This window comes from Buteo buteo, chromosome 8 (genome assembly GCF_964188355.1).
Source record: "Buteo buteo chromosome 8, bButBut1.hap1.1, whole genome shotgun sequence".
NCBI classification, from domain to species: Eukaryota; Metazoa; Chordata; class Aves; order Accipitriformes; family Accipitridae; genus Buteo; species Buteo buteo.
This window is the reverse complement of record NC_134178.1, coordinates 145,687-165,156: the sequence shown is the minus strand read 5'-3', so window position 1 is coordinate 165,156 and position 19,470 is coordinate 145,687. Positions and strand designations below refer to the sequence as shown.

The 19,470-nt window shown below is 53.4% G+C and overlaps 1 long non-coding RNA gene across 1 annotated transcript; it reads left to right on the top strand.

Moving 5' to 3' along the window:
* Positions 1–557: 557 nt before the first annotated feature.
* LOC142033512 (uncharacterized) lies at positions 558–8,544 on the top strand. Its single transcript, XR_012651221.1, has 4 exons — positions 558–1,427; positions 3,726–4,074; positions 4,409–4,467; positions 6,988–8,544. It is a non-coding gene; the product is annotated as an uncharacterized LOC142033512 (long non-coding RNA).
* The last annotated feature ends 10,926 nt before the right edge of the window (positions 8,545–19,470 follow it).

Sequence of the window (19,470 nt, the reverse complement as noted above, 5' to 3'; positions counted from 1 at the left end):
GTCCCCTCGGGGTCAGGCAGCAGGGCAGGCTGCCTCCCGGGGCATGCCGGGAGCTGTAGTTTTCGCGGACTCGGCGGCCGGGCAGCAGCGCGGCTCTCGGGCGCGGCGTAGTCCTCGCTGCCGCCGCGGCCCCCGGAGTCCGACCAGGTCAGACTCGGGAGCGTTGCCGGTTTCGCGTGGTTTTCCGCGGGCTTCCCGCCGCGCCCGCTCCCCGACCAGCCGTGCGGACGCGCCTCCCGGGCGCATGCGCTGTCCTGCGCGTGGGGCAGCCCGGCGTTCGGTCGCCGGCTCCGGCCCCTCCGGCGCATGCGCGGTGTCCGGGAGCAGCGTGGCGGCGGCGGGCGAGCGCCGAGACCGCGGGTGAGGCGAGCGATCCCCCCCGGCGGGGGGCCGGGGCGGTGGCGGTGGCGGGGGGGTGCCTCCCGCCCGCCGGCCGCCCGGGGCTGGCGGGACGGGAAGCTGCGAAGCGGCCGCTGCGGCAGGCTCCCGGTCCGCCGGAGGCGAGCCGGGCCAGGGCAGCGCCGGGCAGTTCCCCGAGAGCCGATAGAAGGGAAGAGGGGACGGAGGCGGGCACCCCCCAGGCGCGGCCAGCGGGCGCCTCCCCGAGTTGCCGGAGCTCCCCCGGCGCCTTCCCCCGGCGCCTTCCCCCGGCCCCGCTCGGCCCGTGCGGCTGCCCCCAGCTCCAGCCCCTCCCATGAAGCCTGTGCTGTAGCCGCAGGCAGCCCCCGAGCCCTGTCGTGAGGGCAGCAAGCTGGCCCTCCGATGTTCTCGAGTCTCCCTGAACGTGGGTGCCGTTAGCAGCGGCGCGGGGAACGAGCGGCGTCTGCGGAAGCCCCTGCAGAAGGAGGGGCTCCGGCCAGGGTCGAGCTACGGTAATAACGGTCACTGCTGCCTCTTTCCCTCTCCCAGAGGCCACGCTGTGAGTGCGGTTGTCCGCTCGTCCCCGGGGATGCCGTTGACTGCAGCAGCCTCAGGCTCGCGTGGGCTGTCTCTGCCTGGCCTCCCTCTCCTCGCGGCGCGGGAGCACAGAGGGACAGGCGGAGCGCTTGCTGGCTGTGGACGGGAGCTGCTGAAGCTGGAGAGGCCACAGAAAGGTCGAGAAGAAGAAACGGAAGGCCGGCCGGCAGCTGCCTCCTGCTGCAGGCAAGAGAGAGCCTGCCTCTCTGGGTGTGGGAGGATCCCTCCTCGTAGTCCACAGCAGGTCAGACCGCCAGGGTCTGTATGCATGACCAGCAGCGCGGTACGGCCACGTAGTGAGCGAGCGAGCGAGGCTACGTGTCTAGGGGGCCTCATCTCGTAAGAGCTGCGAGGCGCTCGCGTGTTCCGTTATGTGGAGGACAGCCAAGCGACTGGAGTTACAGGAGAGAAGGAGAAGGAAGATTCTGAGCTGGCAAGGTCTCCTGGCAGCTCCAAGAGCGAGAGCTGTGGTGAGTCCTGGGCCCTCGGGGCCCTGTCGCTCCTCTTGTGCGTCCCGGACCCTCCCTCCCCCTCTCCTGGCCCCCTAGCTTTCTCGTGCTGCTGTGACGTTTGGGGTTTTTTTTGTTTTGTTTTGTTTTTTATTTTTATTTTGCTTCCCTGTACCTCTCCTCTTCTGTCTATTCTCTTGTCCTGCTCCCTCTTCCTCTCCCCCTTTCTCTCTCTCTTTCATTCGACTGCCCCCCTTTCTTTTTCTCTCTGCGTTCTTGTCCTGCTCCCTCTCCCCCCCCGCCCCCAGCCCCCCGTCTTTGTCCTGCAGTCAGTCGCTGTTTTTTCCTTTTCCATCTCCTTGTTCTGACCTGCATCTGCCTCTTCCCCCGCCTCCCAATTTCTCTACCCTGTTCCCTGGCGTTCTTCTCCTCTCTGCGCCTGTATGTGCTGCTCTGTGTCCCTGCCTTCCTATCTCTCTTCTTCCTACTTTCTGTTTCTCTCTCTATCCCTTTGTCTTGCTCGCTGTTGCTGTTTATTTTTGTCATTCTGGATCTCACTGTCCCCGTCCTCCTTCCTGTTCATCTCTTACTCTCTGTGACCCTTTGTGCTGCTTCCTGCCCCTTTTTTATTCACCCTCCCTCTCTCTGCAGGGCTCCTGATACCTCTCTTTCTAAATTCCCCAACCCCCTGTGCTTCTCACGGTCTCTGTCTCTGTCAGTGTCTCTCTCTCTCTCGTTGTCATCGTTCTTGTCTGTCGCTCTGTCTTGCTTCCTGTCCCGTCGTTTCTCGCTGTATCCCTTTGTCCCGCTCCCTGCTTGTATTCGTATTCCTCTCTGTCCTGAGGACCGTCCCAGTTTTTGATCTCCGTCCTGCCGCTGTCCTCATTTTTCCTTCTCTGCCATGTTCCCTGTCCCTCTTTCTGTCACTTTTCCTCTGTCCCTGCTGCTTATTTCTCCATCTCTGTCCAGACCCCTGTCCCGTCCCTTCCCCCCCCGCCCCGCCTTGCTGTCCCTCTGCCTTGCTTTCTTGTGCTACCTTTTCTGTCTGTCTTTCTCTGCCCCGTTCCCTCTCCCGCCCTTTCTAACTGTGTCTCCCGTCCAGCTAGCTGTCGCTGCTTTCTTTTTTCTGTTCCTCAGTATTTTTTTCTTTTTTCCATATCTCTCTCCCACTGCCCATCGCAGTTGGTTTTTTCCCCCTCCGATGCTGGCCTGCTCTTTGTCCCTTTTGTCTGTCTCCTCTCTGTCCTTCTGTCATGCTCCCTGTGTCTATTTAATCCCTTCATCTCTGTCCTGCAGCCCGTCGCTAATTTTTGTTCCTCTTCCGTCCCTTTGTCCTGCTCCCCGTCCTTGTCTCTCTTTCCCTTGGTTCTGCCTCCCGTCCTTTTTTCCTTTCTTGCTCCATCTCTCTGTCCTGCTCCCTATCCCTCCCGCGCTCTCTCTGTTTCTGTGTCCTTCCCCTTGCCTTTCCCCACGGTCTCTGTCTTGTTGTTCCCTCTTTGGTTTTCTTGTTTTCCGGGTGGCTGGGCCCGGCTACCCGCGGGGGTGCTTCGGCTGGGAGGTTTGGGGTGGGGGGCCTGGCCGTGCCGGTGATGGCGGGGAAATAAAGCCTGAAACGGCAATCGAGAAGCGATGCCCTGCCTGTGCTGGGGCTGCCCTGCAGAGGCGTGGGGCCGGGCCCTCTGCAGGTCCCGAGCACTCCCCGAAACTGCGTGTGGGGCCCCGGGGGTGCAGGCCTGTGGGGTGGCTACGCTCGGCGTCGCCCGTGGGCACTGCAGGGTCAGAAGTGGAGAACAAGTTTTCTGTTCCTGGGGCTTGACAACAGGCTCGCGTGGCTGATTTGGGGGCTCGGAAACAGACCGAGCTGCGCGGCTTTGGGCCCAGAAACAGAAGTCCGGCCCTGCGTGTTTGGGCCTTGAGAACAGGCTCAGCAGCCGGGTTTTTTTGGCTCCCAAATGGGCCCCGAGTCAGCTGGTGTGGGGGCCAAAAGCGGGAGCCGGCTTGGCTGGTTTTGCAGGTGGGTGGGAGGGTGTTGGGGGCTGCGGGGGGAAGCGGGGGGCGGGCAGGGTGCGTGGTCCCTCCCCGTAGATGGGGGTCTGGTTGTGTCGGACGCCGAAGTTCGGGAGGCCGGCACGCAGCAGGCCGAGCTCAACATCTGCGATGGTCTGTGGGGGGGAAAGGCGCTTTTCAGACCCCACGTGCCCTCTTTGAGTCCAGCTCTTCTTTCTGCGGTGCTCGGAATAGTTATTAAGTAATTAATCGCCCAAACTTAACGAATATTTACTTGGCGTGTAACTCTGATGTTTAATCCTAATGCTCCAGTTCTGACAGCAGTTGATATGCAACCTTATGGAAAGCCCAGACCGTTGCACGTAGCTGGAGCTTGTAAGGAGAAGCAGCTGAAATCAGCCGGAGCTTCAGTGCGGAGCTGGGGCTTCAACGAGCCAGAACTGTAGCAAGCGGGAGCTGGAACGAGGCGGGGTGTCCGCTGTCTGGAGCGTGCATTAGCCAGAGGCAAAAGTACCTGCGGCTGTAACGAGCAGGGGGCACGATTAGCTGGAGCGTCTTTTCGCTGGAGCGTCCGTCGGCCGGCCTGCGCTCCCAGCACGGCGGAAGAGCGGCCGGGCGCAGGCAGGGCTGTCCGCAGCAAGCAGCTCCGAGCAGCAGGGAGGTGAGTTGTCCTTCTGCCAGCGGGGAGCCCGGCCTCTTCCCTCGGGCATGCAATCCACGCCACGCTCCTCTCTCTGCGTGGAGTGTCTCTCCCGGTCCGTTCCCGCGGGCAGAAGCGAGGTGGGGGTCCCCCGGCTCACCTGGGGCAGCCCCCCCTCCCCGCGAGGGGGCACGGGCGAGGTGTCGTCGTCCCCTCGGTACCGGGCAAAGGGGAGAGAAACCGGCTGGCGGGAGCTCCTGGGGTGCAGAGCCCTTCCGGCAGAATCCTCCCCTGTCTTTTCACCGTTGGCTGGGTGTGACAAGCAGGTTCATTTCTTTGTCTCCTCTTCTCCCAGCGTCACCTTCCGCGTCACACGAAGAAAATCCTGCGTGGTTAATTCCGCTTGCTGCTCAGGTAATCGCACGTATCGGGCTGCGGGAGCGGAGAGAAACACTTGCGAGTTCGAGGGCACTACAGATGCTCCACGTTAAACCCACAGAGAAGGCAAATTTGCTGCTAGTGCCGAAAAGCTGATGGAAAAATTGCTGTTAACAGATCGTGCCCTGTTCCTGAACTGGTCTCTTGATGTGTTTTTGTTTCAGGTGAAAGAATGAAATTTCCTGTCTGGTAAATTCAGAGCTGCCTGTTAGCTTCATTAGGGGGTCGAGTGTTTCTCTTCTCTCTGTTCATACTGATTTTATGGGCAAGCTGGAAATAGCCTTTTACTTTTTTATGTATAACTGAATTCTTAGGAATATGTGGTGTCCCTGTAGTTCATTTTTGAGCACCTAGATGCCAGTAGAAATGTAATGAGTGAAACATGATGGGAACTGGTACTTGATTTTTATTTGGTTTTTTTTTTTTTTCCCTTCCCCATTAAGAGTGTTGATGGCACGTTGTCCCGTGGCACAATCCCCATTCCGTTCAGCGGAGTCTTCAGTCTAGGACTTTTAAGTGAAAAAGTTTGTCCTTCCAAAAAGGGACTAGTCATTCCTAGGACCGAGGCATAGACTTGCAAGGAGAGTCGCTTAAGTACGTGATCGGAATGAAGGCCAACTTTCAGTTGATGTTGCTGCTGTTGGTCTTTGCTTTCATTGATTTCTCCACCACTCCCTCATGGTTGGGAGCTCTGAATCGTAATGTTTTTCAGTCTCTAACACATTTCCACCCCCACCCCTCAAAAAAAAGCAGAGGCAGTGTCTGAAAGTTAATTAGTTTCCTCACAAATGCGTGAGTAAATAAAATGTGAGTTATGATGATTAAAACCATAGAAATGACACCAGTCTTGCAGATCTGGACTATTTCTGAACAGGCATTCATCACATGCAAAAGCCGTCAGGGTACGGATCACCTGCGCTTCATGCTCTGACAAGACAAAATGCTGAGGCAGGGATGAGCTCTGAAAGAAGAAGGGGGGAAAAAAAAAAAAAAAAGGATACAGGGTCACGGTTTTGTTTTGTTGTTGTTTGTTCTTCGAGAGTGCAATATTGACTGGTGCCAGCCTGCAGAGCTCTTCTGCTGCCTGACCTCTCCTTCTCTTTCGTGGCTGTAATTGTCGTTTGGATAATTGTAGAAGAGCAAGTAAGTTATTTGCCTCTGTGAATGTGCTGGTAATACCAGGGAGGCAAATGCTTGAACCAGTAGTGAATAACTGGGCTACGAGTAGAATTTCTGAAGGAAGAACAGCAGCAGCAACAGGAAGCAAATAGCAAGTGACCAAAAACTTGCGTGTGTCAAACGCATCAAAGCTTTCTTGCCGAATGTTGTTTGGCAATATGTTCCAAATGGCTTTTTTTGGTAAACGTAAATTTTCAGGAAGTTCAGGGCTGTGTGTGGCAAGACGTGTCCCTCTGCGTACGCGTCCTGCTACGGAAATAGCATGGGTCAGTGGCAAGTCCAGCGGCAGGGCTGCTGTTCCCTGCTCTCGACGTTGCCGTAGTAGTGTTGCAGTATTTAGACCTTCACGGACGGGCTGAGGAATGGAAGGAGAATGCCCGTTTTCTGTAAGGGCTCAGAATGCCGACCCTTTTCTCTGCCTGCCGCTCCCCTGTGCGTGAGATGAAGCTGTTTTATTTTTCTCCCTTGTTCCTGGTCTAAATATTTCTGGAGCTGTTCCTGCTGTGGGTTTGCAATTGGTGTTACTGCGTGTTTGTAGCGTTCTGGCGATGGGTCGTTTCTACTGTGGCGAAGCGTCGAGATACGGTTTTGGGTTTAAAGCGTCAGAAACTACGTTCACCGGAACCGGTAACTCGCGGCGTAGGGGAAACCGATCTGGCGCGTGCAGCTGTGCTCGCAGGGGTGCTCGGTGGCTCCTCATCAAAACGGCAGGGTGCGTGCGTGGACATCCGTAGGGTTGCGCTCTGGGTCCGAGAGCGTTAACGTATTTTTGCTGTTGGAAGATGGAATGGAGCGTGTGCCTGTTAAATCTCAGGGCGGTCAAAAGCTAGGAGGGACCCTGAGCGGGTTTGGTGGCACAACTGCGGTTTTAAAAGATCTTGCCCGTTTGGAGCAACGGCCTGGAAATAATGATTCCTTTTTTGCAACGAGGCAGTTCACAAGGACAGATGTGTTGCTGTGCTCTTTAGCAAAAATACTCAACTTGGGACGTATAGGGTGATGAAGCCTCGGCTGTACTAAGGCTTGAGAAAATGTAGGTAGGTCTCCATGTGTGTCACCTGCGTGTATCTAGGAAAGTGAGTTCTAGTGAAAGTAAAGTTGCCAGTGAGTCAAAAAAGAAAGGAAAAAAAAAAGCACAGTTGTCTGAAAAATGCAAAAGCTCTAGTGGCCCGTGTCAACAACCGTACCGAAGATGACGCAAAAATAGTTTTTCCTCCGCTCAGTCGTACTGTCTTCACAAACCTTCACAAAAAAAAAAAAAAGGCAGCTTTGGGTTCCTACCCAGCTTTGTGCTAATGTTTTTTTTTCTTCTCTCAGCTGGATGTCAGCTGGCACCGTTTTGCCGTGGTTGCCCTTTCTTCTGCCGTGACGGTACGAGACAGACGGAAAGATTCCGTAGTGGCCTGCAAGTACAAGGTACGCCTACGATGTGTGTCTGCGTTTTTGCAAAGGTACTTGCGGTACGGACTTTAACGTTGAGAGTGTGCCAGCTCTCCTTCTACTTTTTTTTACATGAAATATTTTAACACAAATACTAAAAATAAGTTCTGTTCTGGAGCATGTTACACCTATACAAAGTTTACTTCCCTCAGTTTATTTTCTCTTCCTGAAAGCATAATCTTCTGTTTCTGTGTGCTTGCTAGTAAATGATACTGTGAAGCTAATTTTGTACTAAAAGAGGGAAGAAACTGTTCGTAAGAGTTCAGCTGTTCAGAAGAAACAGACTTTGTTTTCATGATAAAACCTTTATGCTTTTACAGTCAATGATTTTTTTTTTTTTTTTAAATATCTTATAGTAGTACTCAAAAACGTTACGGAGATAATTAGCATCTGTACTAAAAGCAGTCAAGGTCAAAGAAGAGACGCGGGCAAAACAGGACAAATGGGCGTCGCATCTGTGTGTTTTCCAGGCTTTCCCAGGAAGCATTAGCAGCCTTGTAACTAGTGACAGTGAGGCCTGAGGTGGTTTTGATGAGTTACTGCTTCAGTAATGTATTTTTTCCTTTAACCTACAGTGTGTAATTGTGACTTCAGTTGGAAAGAGATTTTCCAAAATGGAAGTCTTTCTCTCTCAAAGAAATTTTGTTTTATGAACTTCCCATCAGAGTGGATCTTCAGAGGTGATCGACTTGACAGTAGAAGTCATCAGTAACAAGACTTTTCACTCTCTTTAAAAAAAGAGGGGGAAAAAAAAAAAAGTCAATTTCCTTCCAAAGACCCAAGCACAGCCCATCTTCCTAAAGTTGATGGCATCGCTGGTCTTTGGTTTCTCAGTTGTAGCAGTCGAGATAACATGAAAACGTGTTGCTCTGCATGCTTCAGTACTGCCAAAAGCATTAGGAAACCCACCAGTCCTTTTTGGTAGTCTGAGGTATTGCAGCAGTGGGGATTTTACAAATTGACTTGCATTGTTTAAACTGTAACTGCCAAATAGCTGTAGTATATGATTTGTTAGGTGTATGTAAGCAGTTAGGTATTTGTCTAAATGTTTAAAAAGAGAGGCAACTGAATGTTATGGGGTTTTTTTTTTTCCTGATGTTTTGACGGAGTGCTCTGAAGTACTTTCTTTCTGTCTGGCTTTCAATGGTGCGTGTCCCTGGCAGTTCAGTAGCACCTCTCTTGGGCAGCTCAGCTGGCCAGGTGTCCCTCCGCGTTATGCAACACGCACAAAAACCCCTAGTCCCATTAAAACTGTGTACTTTGGAGAGAGAGAATTTAATGGTATGAATTCAGAGCTGTGCAAGTTAAGGTAATGGAAAAGGAAAATCAAATACTTATACTATAAAAGTATTTTTATTGGATGTATATAAACATGGGCACACCTTTTTAGTGTAAAGTGAATGATTGAGATTTATTCTTTATTTTTCATTTTGCTCTTTGAAGTTTTCCACTTCGCTTTCAGCTTTATTCACCAAACGAGCAAGATGCAAAGCAGCAGCAGCAGCAGCAGCGCAAGGGCTGTAGCTGTTGCGGTGGATCCATAAGCGTAGATTCTGATTGTGTACGACCTCGTCCCGCAGCCTCCCAGGGTTATCTCCCTGCAGCAGTGCCGTAAGGAAGGGAGGAGACGTTTTCCAACACCGGCGAGAGCGTTTACTTGTATGCTAAGAAGGTGTTCAAAATGGTATCGATTAGCCTAAGTGCTGATTTTAAGTGTTCCAATCGCTCTTAACTTGTAAAGGAGGTGGTGTATTTCGAGCTGACCTGTTCACCTGGCATCCTCCTTTAGCTCAGCGACTCTTCTTGTGCACCCCCAGCCTCTGCTGGCAGGGCGGTATGAGAAGCTGGAAGGTCCCTGACTTAGTCTAAACGCTGCTTAGCAACAACTACAGCATCGGTGTGTTGTCAACATTGTTCTCATTCTAAATCCAAAATGGCCCTGTACCAGCTAGTCAGAAGAAAATGAACTTTATTCCAGCCGAAACCAGGACAACCCCAAACCCCCTGATTCTGGGTCTGCAACGGAAAAAACCAAACAAATTTGGGACTCCTGGGAAAGCCAAATCCGCCTGGATTGGTGCAGCTGGAAAGCAAAAAACCCACCCCATTTTCATGCACAAAACCGCAACCAAAAGATCACCCCTTTTTATGTTGTGGAAAAGCACTGAAACACACCCCAAACTGAGTATTTTGAAAAAGCAGAAAACTCCCCAGTTTGGGGAAGATTGGGGGTGAAGCACAGGCAGTTTGAGGGGTGTTGCCGGGGGTCCTCCCAGTGTGGATGATCTGGTGTGGATGCTCTGTTGCGGGTTATCCCAGGCGAGTTACCTGCTGTGGATCATCCTGGGTGGACTCCCTGGGGTAAGGTCATCCCCACCCGTGTCCCCCCCATGCACCTTTGTACCCTCACCTACCCTCTCCCCCGCTTGTGTTTCTCCCCCATATGCCCCCTGCTGCTCCAGCCCGCCCCCTTCACCCATGCGAGTTTTTAACCCACGCGAGTTGTTTCCCCCCGCGTCCCCTGCTCTCCTATCTCCTGCCCCCCCCCCGCTTCCTTTCCCTCCTCTATATTCCACCCCCCCCCACCACCACCCGTCAGGCTCCAGACCCCTGGCATGCTGCCTGCACCCCATTCTCTGTCATTTTTTCTTCTTCTTTTCCTTGCAAGTTGTTGTTGTTGTTGTTGTTTCTTTTTAATGATTAGACTGTTTTCGTTTCAAGCCACGAGTTTTCTCACTTTCGCCCTTCCGCTTGTCTCCCCGTCCCACTGGGGGCGGTGGAGCGAGTGAGCGGTCGCGTGGGGCTTTGTTGCTGGCTGGCGTTAAACCACGACACGAGGTGAGTTGCAAGCCCTGCCTGGCTAATGCTGGAGGCTCTCTATGTTCGTCCTGCCATCTTGACGGGCCGTCCTTGTTCTTCATTGCCGCTTTATAGCGAGCGCCTCTCGCTCTGTAAGCGGCAGTACTGGGGCCGTGCAGGTACTGCGTGTTGCAGGCAGCAAAGGGCAATTGCGTCGCTTGCTGGCGGGAGCGGCAAGGAGTGCGGAGCCACGCTCCTGTAGGGAGCAAAGATGGAACCTCGAGGGCTCTACGGTCATCTGCTGAGGACTACTAATATCCCGACAGGCCTCTTTGCTATCCCTGCTTCACGGCTGATTCCTTTGCACGCCGGAGGGCGGGGCGGTAAGTAAGTAACACCGTGCAGCGTCTCTTCGATAAGAGACAAGCCCCGCACAAGAAGCCTTGCGTGCGCGCAGGATTGGGAGAGCAGAGTTCTGACGGCACGGAGGTGAGGAAAGGTGCGCCCACCCCAACTGAGCCCCAGGGTCGCCAGGGTATCGCTCGCTTGCAGGTGGGCCGCTGGCATCTGGTGCGCTGGGACGCGGCGTTTCCTGCTGAACAGAGCTGCCCCTCTGGCACAGAGCAGCTTTGGGTCTCTTGTGGCCTGCCTTCAGGCTGTCAGCTGAACCAGGCGTTATTTTTTGTTTTTAAAATCTGTCGCCAGCATCTGTTGACTGGCTGCTGTCACTCCCGCAACCCTGATGCCACATGCAGAGGGATACAGCGGTCCCTGGGGGCTTGGTCCAGGGGACCACCCCCCGCTCCCCCCTGCCGTTTGCAGGCTCCCTGTGCTGCTTCTCCTCTCTAGATAATGGGGTGGGGGGGCAGGGGCAGAAGCGACCACCCGACTTGTCTGTTCTTTGCACTTGACTGCTGTAAACGCTCCAGGCACTCGGGTGCTTTTTGGAACGGAGGCGCTGAAGATGACTGCCCGGGCTGCGAGTGGGGAAAGGGCAGGGCAACGTAAGCCCTGTGCCCCCAGTAAGTAGTTGCCGCCTGTGTCTGGTCTCTCCTGGGCTGAGCTGTCAGTCATCCCTCGTGCAGCCGATACTCCGAAGAGGATCGTTGTGGGGATGCTGCTGCCCGGCGACCAAAATGGGGTCCTACAGCTCGGAGGCTGCAAAGGCGCGGTGGTGCCCCTGTAACGGCACCCGTGGTCCAACGGTAACGGCAGTGCGGCACGGGGGGAGAGTGCCGCCGCGCTCGTTGCTTCCTCCCGGTAAGGAAACGCCGGTGCCGCCCCACGTGCGCGGTGTGGGCGGGCGCTCAGCGCGCAAAGCGCGGAACAGCAGCGCCGGCGCCGCACAGGTGCGCAGCAGCGCCGCCGCCTCGGGTGCTGCCGCCTTGTGGGCAAAGTGTGGTACTGCGGCCCGGCGTTCGCGCGCCGGCCCTGACCCCTCCGGCGCGCCGTCCGGGAGCACCGTGGCGGCGCGCAGGGCGCGGGTCTCGGCGGCAGCGGGCGAGCGCCGGGACCGCGGGTGAGGCGAGCGACCCGCTCCGGCGGGGGCGGTGGCGAGGGGTGCCTCCTGGCCGGCCGGGGCTGGCGGGACGGGAAGCTGCGAAGCGGCCGCCGCGGCGGCAGGCTCCCGGTCCGCCGGAGGCGAGCCGGGCCAGGGCAGCGCCGGTCAGTTTCCCGAGAGCCGATAGAAGGGAAGAGGGGGCGGAGGCGGGCACCCCCCAGGCGCGGCCAGCGGGCGCCTCCCCGAGTCGCCGGAGCTCCGACACGGCGTCGCGGCAACCGCGCATGCGCGGGGGCGCTCCTGGCGTTGCCCAGCAGCCGGAGCGCGTTACGGCAGCCCGGCAACCGCGCATGCGCGTTGCGCCTTTTACGGCGCTCGCCGCTGTTGCCTGGCAACCAGAGCGCGACACGACGCCTCGGCCACCGCGCATGCGCGGCTACGCGGTTTACGGCGCTCCTGCCGTTGCCCAGCAACCGGGGCGCGTTACGGCAGCTCGGCAACCGCGCATGCGCGGTGCGCCTTTTACGGCACTCGCCGCTGTTGCCTGGCAACCAGAGCGCGACACGACGCCTCGGCCACCGCGCATGCGCGGCTGCGCGGTTTACGGCGCTCCTGCCGTTGCCCAGCAACCGGAGCGCGTTACGGCAGCTCGGCAACCGCGCATGCGCGGTGCGCCTTTTACGGCGCTCGCCGCTGTTGCCTGGCAACCAGAGCGCGACACGACGCCTCGGCCACCGCGCATGCGCGGCTACGCGGTTTACGGCGCTCCTGCCGTTGCCCAGCAACCGGGGCGCGTTACGGCAGCTCGGCAACCGCGCATGCGCGGTGCGCCTTTTACGGCGCTCGCCGCTGTTGCCTGGCAACCAGAGCGCGACACGACGCCTCGGCCACCGCGCATGCGCGGCTACGCGGTTTACGGCGCTCCTGCCGTTGCCCAGCAACCGGGGCGCGTTACGGCAGCTCGGCAACCGCGCATGCGCGGTGCGCCTTTTACGGCGCTCGCCGCTGTTGCCTGGCAACCAGAGCGCGACACGACGCCTCGGCCACCGCGCATGCGCGGCTACGCGGTTTACGGCGCTCCTGCCGTTGCCCAGCAACCGGGGCGCGTTACGGCAGCTCGGCAACCGCGCATGCGCGGTGCGCCTTTTACGGCGCTCGCCGCTGTTGCCTGGCAACCAGAGCGCGACACGACGCCTCGGCCACCGCGCATGCGCGGCTGCGCGGTTTACGGCGCTCCTGCCGTTGCCCAGCAACCGGGGCGCGTTACGGCAGCTCGGCAACCGCGCATGCGCGGTGCGCCTTTTACGGCGCTCGCCGCTGTTGCCTGGCAACCAGAGCGCGACACGACGCCTCGGCCACCGCGCATGCGCGGCTACGCGGTTTACGGCGCTCCTGCCGTTGCCCAGCAACCGGAGCGCGTTACGGCAGCTCGGCAACCGCGCATGCGCGGTGCGCCTTTTACGGCGCTCGCCGCTGTTGCCTGGCAACCAGAGCGCGACACGACGCCTCGGCCACTGCGCATGCGCGGCTGCGCGGTTTACGGCGCTCCTGCCGTTGCCTGGCAACCAAAACGCGGCCCTGGCGGTCGGGAGCCGCGCATGCGCGGTGGCGGCTCTTGCCGCCCTCCTGCTGTTGCCTGGCAACCAAAACGCGGTACAGCAGCTCGGGAGCTGCGCATGCGCGGTAGCGGCGCGTTTCTCCTGCGCTCTCTTCCGCCACCTATTGAACAGAGTTCGGTACTGCGGCTGGCGTGCCGCGCATGCGCGCTGGCGCGTTGCGCCAAGCGCTCGCCGCTGCCACCCCGCGACCAATGTTCGGTACTGCAGCTCGGAGGCTGCGAGTGCGCGGGGCTGCCCCGGTCCTGCACGTGCCGTCCGACGGTAACGGCAATGCGGCACCGGCGGGAGGTGCCGCCGCGCTCGTTGCTTCCTCCCGGTAAGGAAACGCTGCCGGCAAGGAAAGCTGGCACGGGCTGTCGCTCCCCGGCCTCCCTCTCCTCGCGGCGCGGGAGCACGAAGGGACAGGCGGGGCGCTTACCGGCTGCGGGCAGGAGCTGCTGCGGCTGAAGCTGGAGAGGCCACAGAAAGGTAGAGAAGAAGAAATGGAAGGCCGGCCGGCCGGCCGGCCGGCAGCTGCCTCCCGCTGCAGGCAAGAGAGAGCCTGCCTCTCCGCGTGTGGAAGGATCCCTCTTTGTAGTCCGCAGGGTCCGTATGCAGCACCGACGGTGCGGTACGGCCACGTAGCGTGCGAGCGAGCGAGGCTCCGTGCCTAGGAAGCCTCGTCTTGCAAGACCTATGAGACGCGTGTTCTCCTAGGGGGAGGACGGCCGTGCCGCCGGAGTTACAGAAGAGGAGGGGAGCGGGAGAGGAGCAGAAAGAAGCGCCTGAACTGGCAAATTCTCCTGGCAGCGCCAAGAACAAGAGATGTGGTGAGCCCCGGGCCCTCGGGGCCCTGACTCCCCTCTTCTGCGTTCTGGTCCCTCCCTGCCCCTCCCCTGGTCCCCTCTCTTTCCCACACCGCTGCCTGGTTTTTTTCTTTTTTCTTTTTTTTTTTCTTTTTCTTTTTCTTTCCTCCCTTGTACCTCTGATACTGAAAAGCCGGTCGAAGAAACTCCCTAAGACTCGTTTTGGAGTTTTAGAAAGCAGGCATTCTTCATTGCAGCGCTGGATGCACGGGGGATAGTTCCACCTAGCGTGCATGCCACAGCTTTAGCACAAACAGGTTATATAGAATAAGTAATTGCATGTTAATCAGATTAGAATACATATACGTAAAAACGATGGCAACCGATTATCATAGTACTGCCTACATCCGATCACGCGCAATGAAGGATCCGTTTGAGTCGAAGGGCCGCTTTTGCGACCACCGACCCATTTGAAGTTCTTGCTGGCTGTCCTTGAAGTCTTTATTCTTGTCCTTGTTCTTTGATCTTGAAGCTTAACGCAGTTTCAATCACGTGTGGTCGGTTTCAGCATTGTTCTCGTCTAGCGTACAGGAACATCTAGTCATAAGAGCAAAGAACTGCAAAACTTAGGAGTACCTACCTCTGCTAGTCGATTGCTTGGCTATACTTTTGTCTATTGTTTCAATGGTAGTGTTAGTATAAGATTTCTAATAATTATTTACCAAATCTCACTTTTGCAGTCACCTAGCAGCAAACCAGTTTCCACAGCTGGTACAAAATATTAAAACCATCCCAATATTTAGACGGGCCATACAGAATGTATGGAAATATGCTATCAGAGGTGTCTGAGGGGCAGGGGGAGCGCCGGGGGGCCGCCCCGAGCCCCGGAGCAGACTCGCTGGCGGGACTCGATAGGCACGCGACCGACTGAATAAACGCTGGCCGTCCGTCCTCTTTGCCCTCCGGGCTGCGTTTGCGCTCCCTTTGCACGGGGCGAGGGGCCGTGAGGGAGCCCAGGGGAGGAGGAGGAGGTGAGGCGCTGGGGGGGTCGGGCCGTGCCCCCCCTGTTCCTGCTGGGCTCCAGCTGTTGCAAATATTCTGGTAAAGAAATCAAAATTTAATCACATAGAAGAGTTAGCTTTGATTAAGAAGTAAAATTGTGAAGCATAACGTATAGGATTGTTAAGTTTGAAACGTAGCCATAGAAACTTTAGGAGCTGTGTTACGCGTGACTCTAGGAACCTTAATATTGTTAAAGTTTGAAAGAGCTAACCCTAGAAACCTCACCAGGAAGTTACTGGCTTTTCTACGTTCTGTTTCAGGAAACTAAGGAAACTGTCGTGGACACCAGTTTGCTGCTTGGAAACCCCCTTACCCTTCCCATCTCGATTTGAGCATCGAAGATGCCAGTCAGCAGAGCTAAGTGTAACTGACCAATGATTGTTTTTAAATAAGGCTATTGATAAGGTTATACAATCAAAGGACCGATCGTTATAAAGGTTAAATTTAAGAACGAGCATAGTATGCATTTTTACAGAAGGAGCTTAGGTAACAATGACCCGACAGAAAAAGTCTGTGAAAACTGATGGATTTTGATACTAAGTGGGGCACGCCTTTGGAGGAGCGATCCCCCGTGTCCCCAGCGCTGCGATAAACAAAGTGCCTGCTTCTTAACTTCACGTTGGTGTTAAGGAGTTTTATTCTGTATTTTGGTAACGGTTTTGGCGACCCAGATGAGACCTTGCGAGTGAGACTGGACGAGATTGAGTGTCGATCGAACTCCGGCCGGCACCGAGGTATTCTCGGGGAGAACCGTCACCCTCGACTCGCAAAGCTCCTCGCAGCGTTCCCTGGAAAAAAGGTGAGGCGCTGCTGCTTTGGAATTTGTTTGGAAAGCCTGCCCGTGAGGCGTGGCGAAAGCTTTGCAGGGTTGGGGCTTGGAGGGTACCCGTCTGCAGTGGAAGCCTAGGCGTCTGCCCGTAAGTCATAAGCGAAACCTATTGCTGGGTTGGACTTTGTGTATTATTTGGGACAATTGTCATTTGCATTTGTTTGGTATTTGGTATTTGAATGTATAGAAGTATAATGGCAGTAGCAAAATTGTTTAAGAATAAGAGTGCAGGAAATGGAACTGCTGATGAAAAGATACCAAAAACATCAGCGTCGGGATGTTTATTGGCACGTTGGGGTGAGTCGCAGGAAAAATGGTAAACAAACAGAGCTTACAGTTACAATACTATATTGCAATTACTGTCGTTTTGTAGGAGAGAGAGTAACTGGAATAAAGTGCCATAGGTAGATTTGTTCTTTTTAAGTGAACGTATCTGACGGGGACCGGAAGGGAGTCTCCCAGCAGAACCTCTGGTTACAGCTAAACTGGGAGAACAGAAAATTGAATTTGCATTGACACTAGAGTCACCTTTTCAGTTTTAAATACCTTAGAGGGAGAGTTAAGTTTTGAAGAAATTGGTGGTGTCGGTGCAACAGGTGAACGAGAAACTAGACCCTTCTTTAAGTCTTTCACAATGAAATTAGGAAAGCAACGGGTCACTCAGCAGTTTTTGTATGTGCCAGATTCTCCTAAACTCCTGTTAAGGAGAGATCTATTTGAGAACTTAGAGGCAGAAATTAAATTTAAAAATGGAGAGATTAAAATTTTAATTCCAGAAACTAAACGTATCGAAGCAGTGGCTTTGTTGTTAACAGGATGGTTACCGACAGCAGAAGATTATACCAGTCAAAGTCTAATGCTGTAATTCCAATCGTCTGGACTGGGAAGTTCCTGGTAAATCCGAAAAGCAGAACCTCTGAGAGTTGATTTAAAGCCAGGATGGAATCCGGTAAGAATGAAACAATACCCCCTAAAACCGGAAAGTCAGAAAGGGTTAGTAATGGTAATACAAACATTTTTAAGATACAAATTGTTAACAGAATGTGAATCCAGATATAACACCCCGATCTTGCCTGTTAAAAGGCTAATGAAAAAGATGATAGATTAGTTCAAGACCTCCTCAGAGCAATAAATCAAATAGTACAAGATATTCATCCGGTAGTAGCAAATCCTTATACTTTGTTAACAACCCTAACGGAGAAACAAGAATGGTTCACAGTGTTAGACCGAAAAGATGCCTTTTTCCGTATTCCCTTGGATCCCAATAGTCAAGAGGTTTTTGCTTTGGAATGGGAAAATCCTGAGACTGGGAGAAAAACACAATGTACGTGGACAGTCTTGCCTCAAGGCTTTAAGAATAGTCTTACCATTTTTGGAAATCAATTGGCACGAGAATTAGAGATTTGGAAGAAAGAAAATAATCAAGAAATCTTGTTGAAATATATGGATGATCTGTTAATTGTAGCCGAGACGGAAGAACAATGCACAAAGTTAACTATTAACTTTTTGAACTTTTGGGGAATCGGTGGATATCGAGCGTCAAAAGAAAAAAAAAAAAAAAAAAACAGAAAGAAGAAACTTATGTAAATGAGTTTTAAAATCCTAAAAGGGCAGAGACAATTGGGAACTGAGAGAAAAGAGGCAATTTGTCGTCTCCCCGAACCTAAGACTAAAAAAATTAATGACGAGCATTTCCGGGAGTGGTCGAGTGGTGTCACCTGTAGATTATAAATTGTGGCTTGCTGGCTTGACCTTTATAGGAGCAGCTCAAAACCTCAAACAACGGATTGGACCGATGCCGAGAAAGCTACTTTCCAAGAATTGAAACAGGCTGTAATAGGGGTGCCAGCCCTAGGCCTGCCAGATCTCACAAAGACACTTGAACTTTTTGCTCGTGAAAGAAGAGGTACAGCTCTGGGTATCCTGGCCCAATATTTAGGGCCAAGTGGGCGAGCTGTGGCCTACTTCTCGAAGCGATCAGATAATGTGAGTCTGGGATGCTCCGGTCGTCCGAGAGCCGTCGCTGCAACTGTGCTACTGATCCAGGAAGTTCGTAAGTTTAACCTGAGGACAAAGGATTACTGTACGTTTCCCATATGATAACTGTTGTGCTAAAACAGAAAGGGGGGCATTGGGTATCCCCTAGCAGGATGCTGAAATGCCAAGTGGTGTTGCTGGAACAAGATGACGTTTACCTAAAAGCTACTACCACCGTTAACCCTGTCGCGTTTTCAACAACTGCTCAAGTTAAAGGAGAACTGGAACGTGACTGCTTGCAGACAATCGAAAGAGTTTACTCCAGCCGACTGGATCTCTGAGATGTGCCGCTAGAAGAAACGGATTGGGAACTATATGCCGACGGAAGCGGTTCCATCTGTGAAGGAAAACGTTTATCAAGATAGACGATAACTACTGAGGAGGTAATTGCGTTGCCAGCTTTGCCTTCGACGATATCTGCCCAAAAGGCTGAATTGATAGCTCTTATTCGAGCTCTGGAACTAAGTCAAGGAAAGCGAGTCAACACTTGGACAGACTCAAAGTATGCTTTTGGAGCAGTACGCGCACATGGAGCGATGCGGAGAGAAAGAGGACTGTTACCTGCACAAGGAACCACCATTCAGCACGCAGAACAAATACCGGGATTGTTAGAAACCATTCAAAAACCAACAGCAGTCACGATAATGCACTGTAAAGCACATCAGTTAGGTAAGACCGGTCCGAACGCAGGTAACCGACTGGCCGATAAAGCTGCTAAAGAGGCTGCAGAAAAAGGCATCCTAGCACTAGTTCCAGAGAAAAGTATAAAGTTGCCTAAAGAAGCTCCAAAGTATAATGAAAAAGATGAAGAAATAATTATTAGATTGCAGGCTAACAAAATGAAACAGGATAGGCTGTAACACCGACAGGTCAAATAATAGTCCCACCCACAATAATAAGAGAAGCTGCCCGAGCTGAACATCACAAAGTATACTGGGGAACAGAAAGTGAAATATGACAAAGATTGCTTAAACAATTATAAGCGGATGTGAAATTTATATATAAAATTATCCCCGAATCAGTAATAAGATCATCTTTGGGATTATTAAAGAAGGAAATTTTTTTAGGAGAATATTAGCAAATTGATTTTATAGAATTGCCTTGAAAAGAAGGATCTATCCTAGTTTTAGTTGATATCTTTACTGGGTGGCCCGAGGCTTTCCCTTGTCGCACCGAGAAAGCAAGGGAAGTAGTCAAAGTCTTGCTCAAAGAGATAATACCAAAATGTGGGGTGCCTGTAAGAATGTCATCTGACAATGGCCCTCATTTTATAGCAAAGATTAGGAGACAAGTTGAGCAAAGTATTATCTATAGATTGAGACTATCACACCCCACGTAGACCACAAGCAAGTGGGGGAAAAAAAAAAAAAAAAAAAAAGAGAGAGAGAGAGAGAACGAACTATACCCTTAAGCAACAGTCGAGTAAAATTTGTCAGGAAACCTCACTCCTCACATGGGTTAAAGCATTACCCATGGCTCTATTAAGAATCAGAGTATAGCCAGAAGAGAAAGAAAATTGAAGTCACTATGAAATATTGTACGAAAGACCATATCAAGAGTCCTATGTTCTGAGTATCTTGAGTGCCTTTGGAGATAGGTTTTTAAAAGGTGTTATGATTTCTTTACGTAATTCTTTTCAGGAACTTTGTCAGTATGTCTCCACAGCTGGACCCTTAGAATTGGACGTAGCAGCGCATCCCTTCCGACCGGGAGATTAGATTGAATATA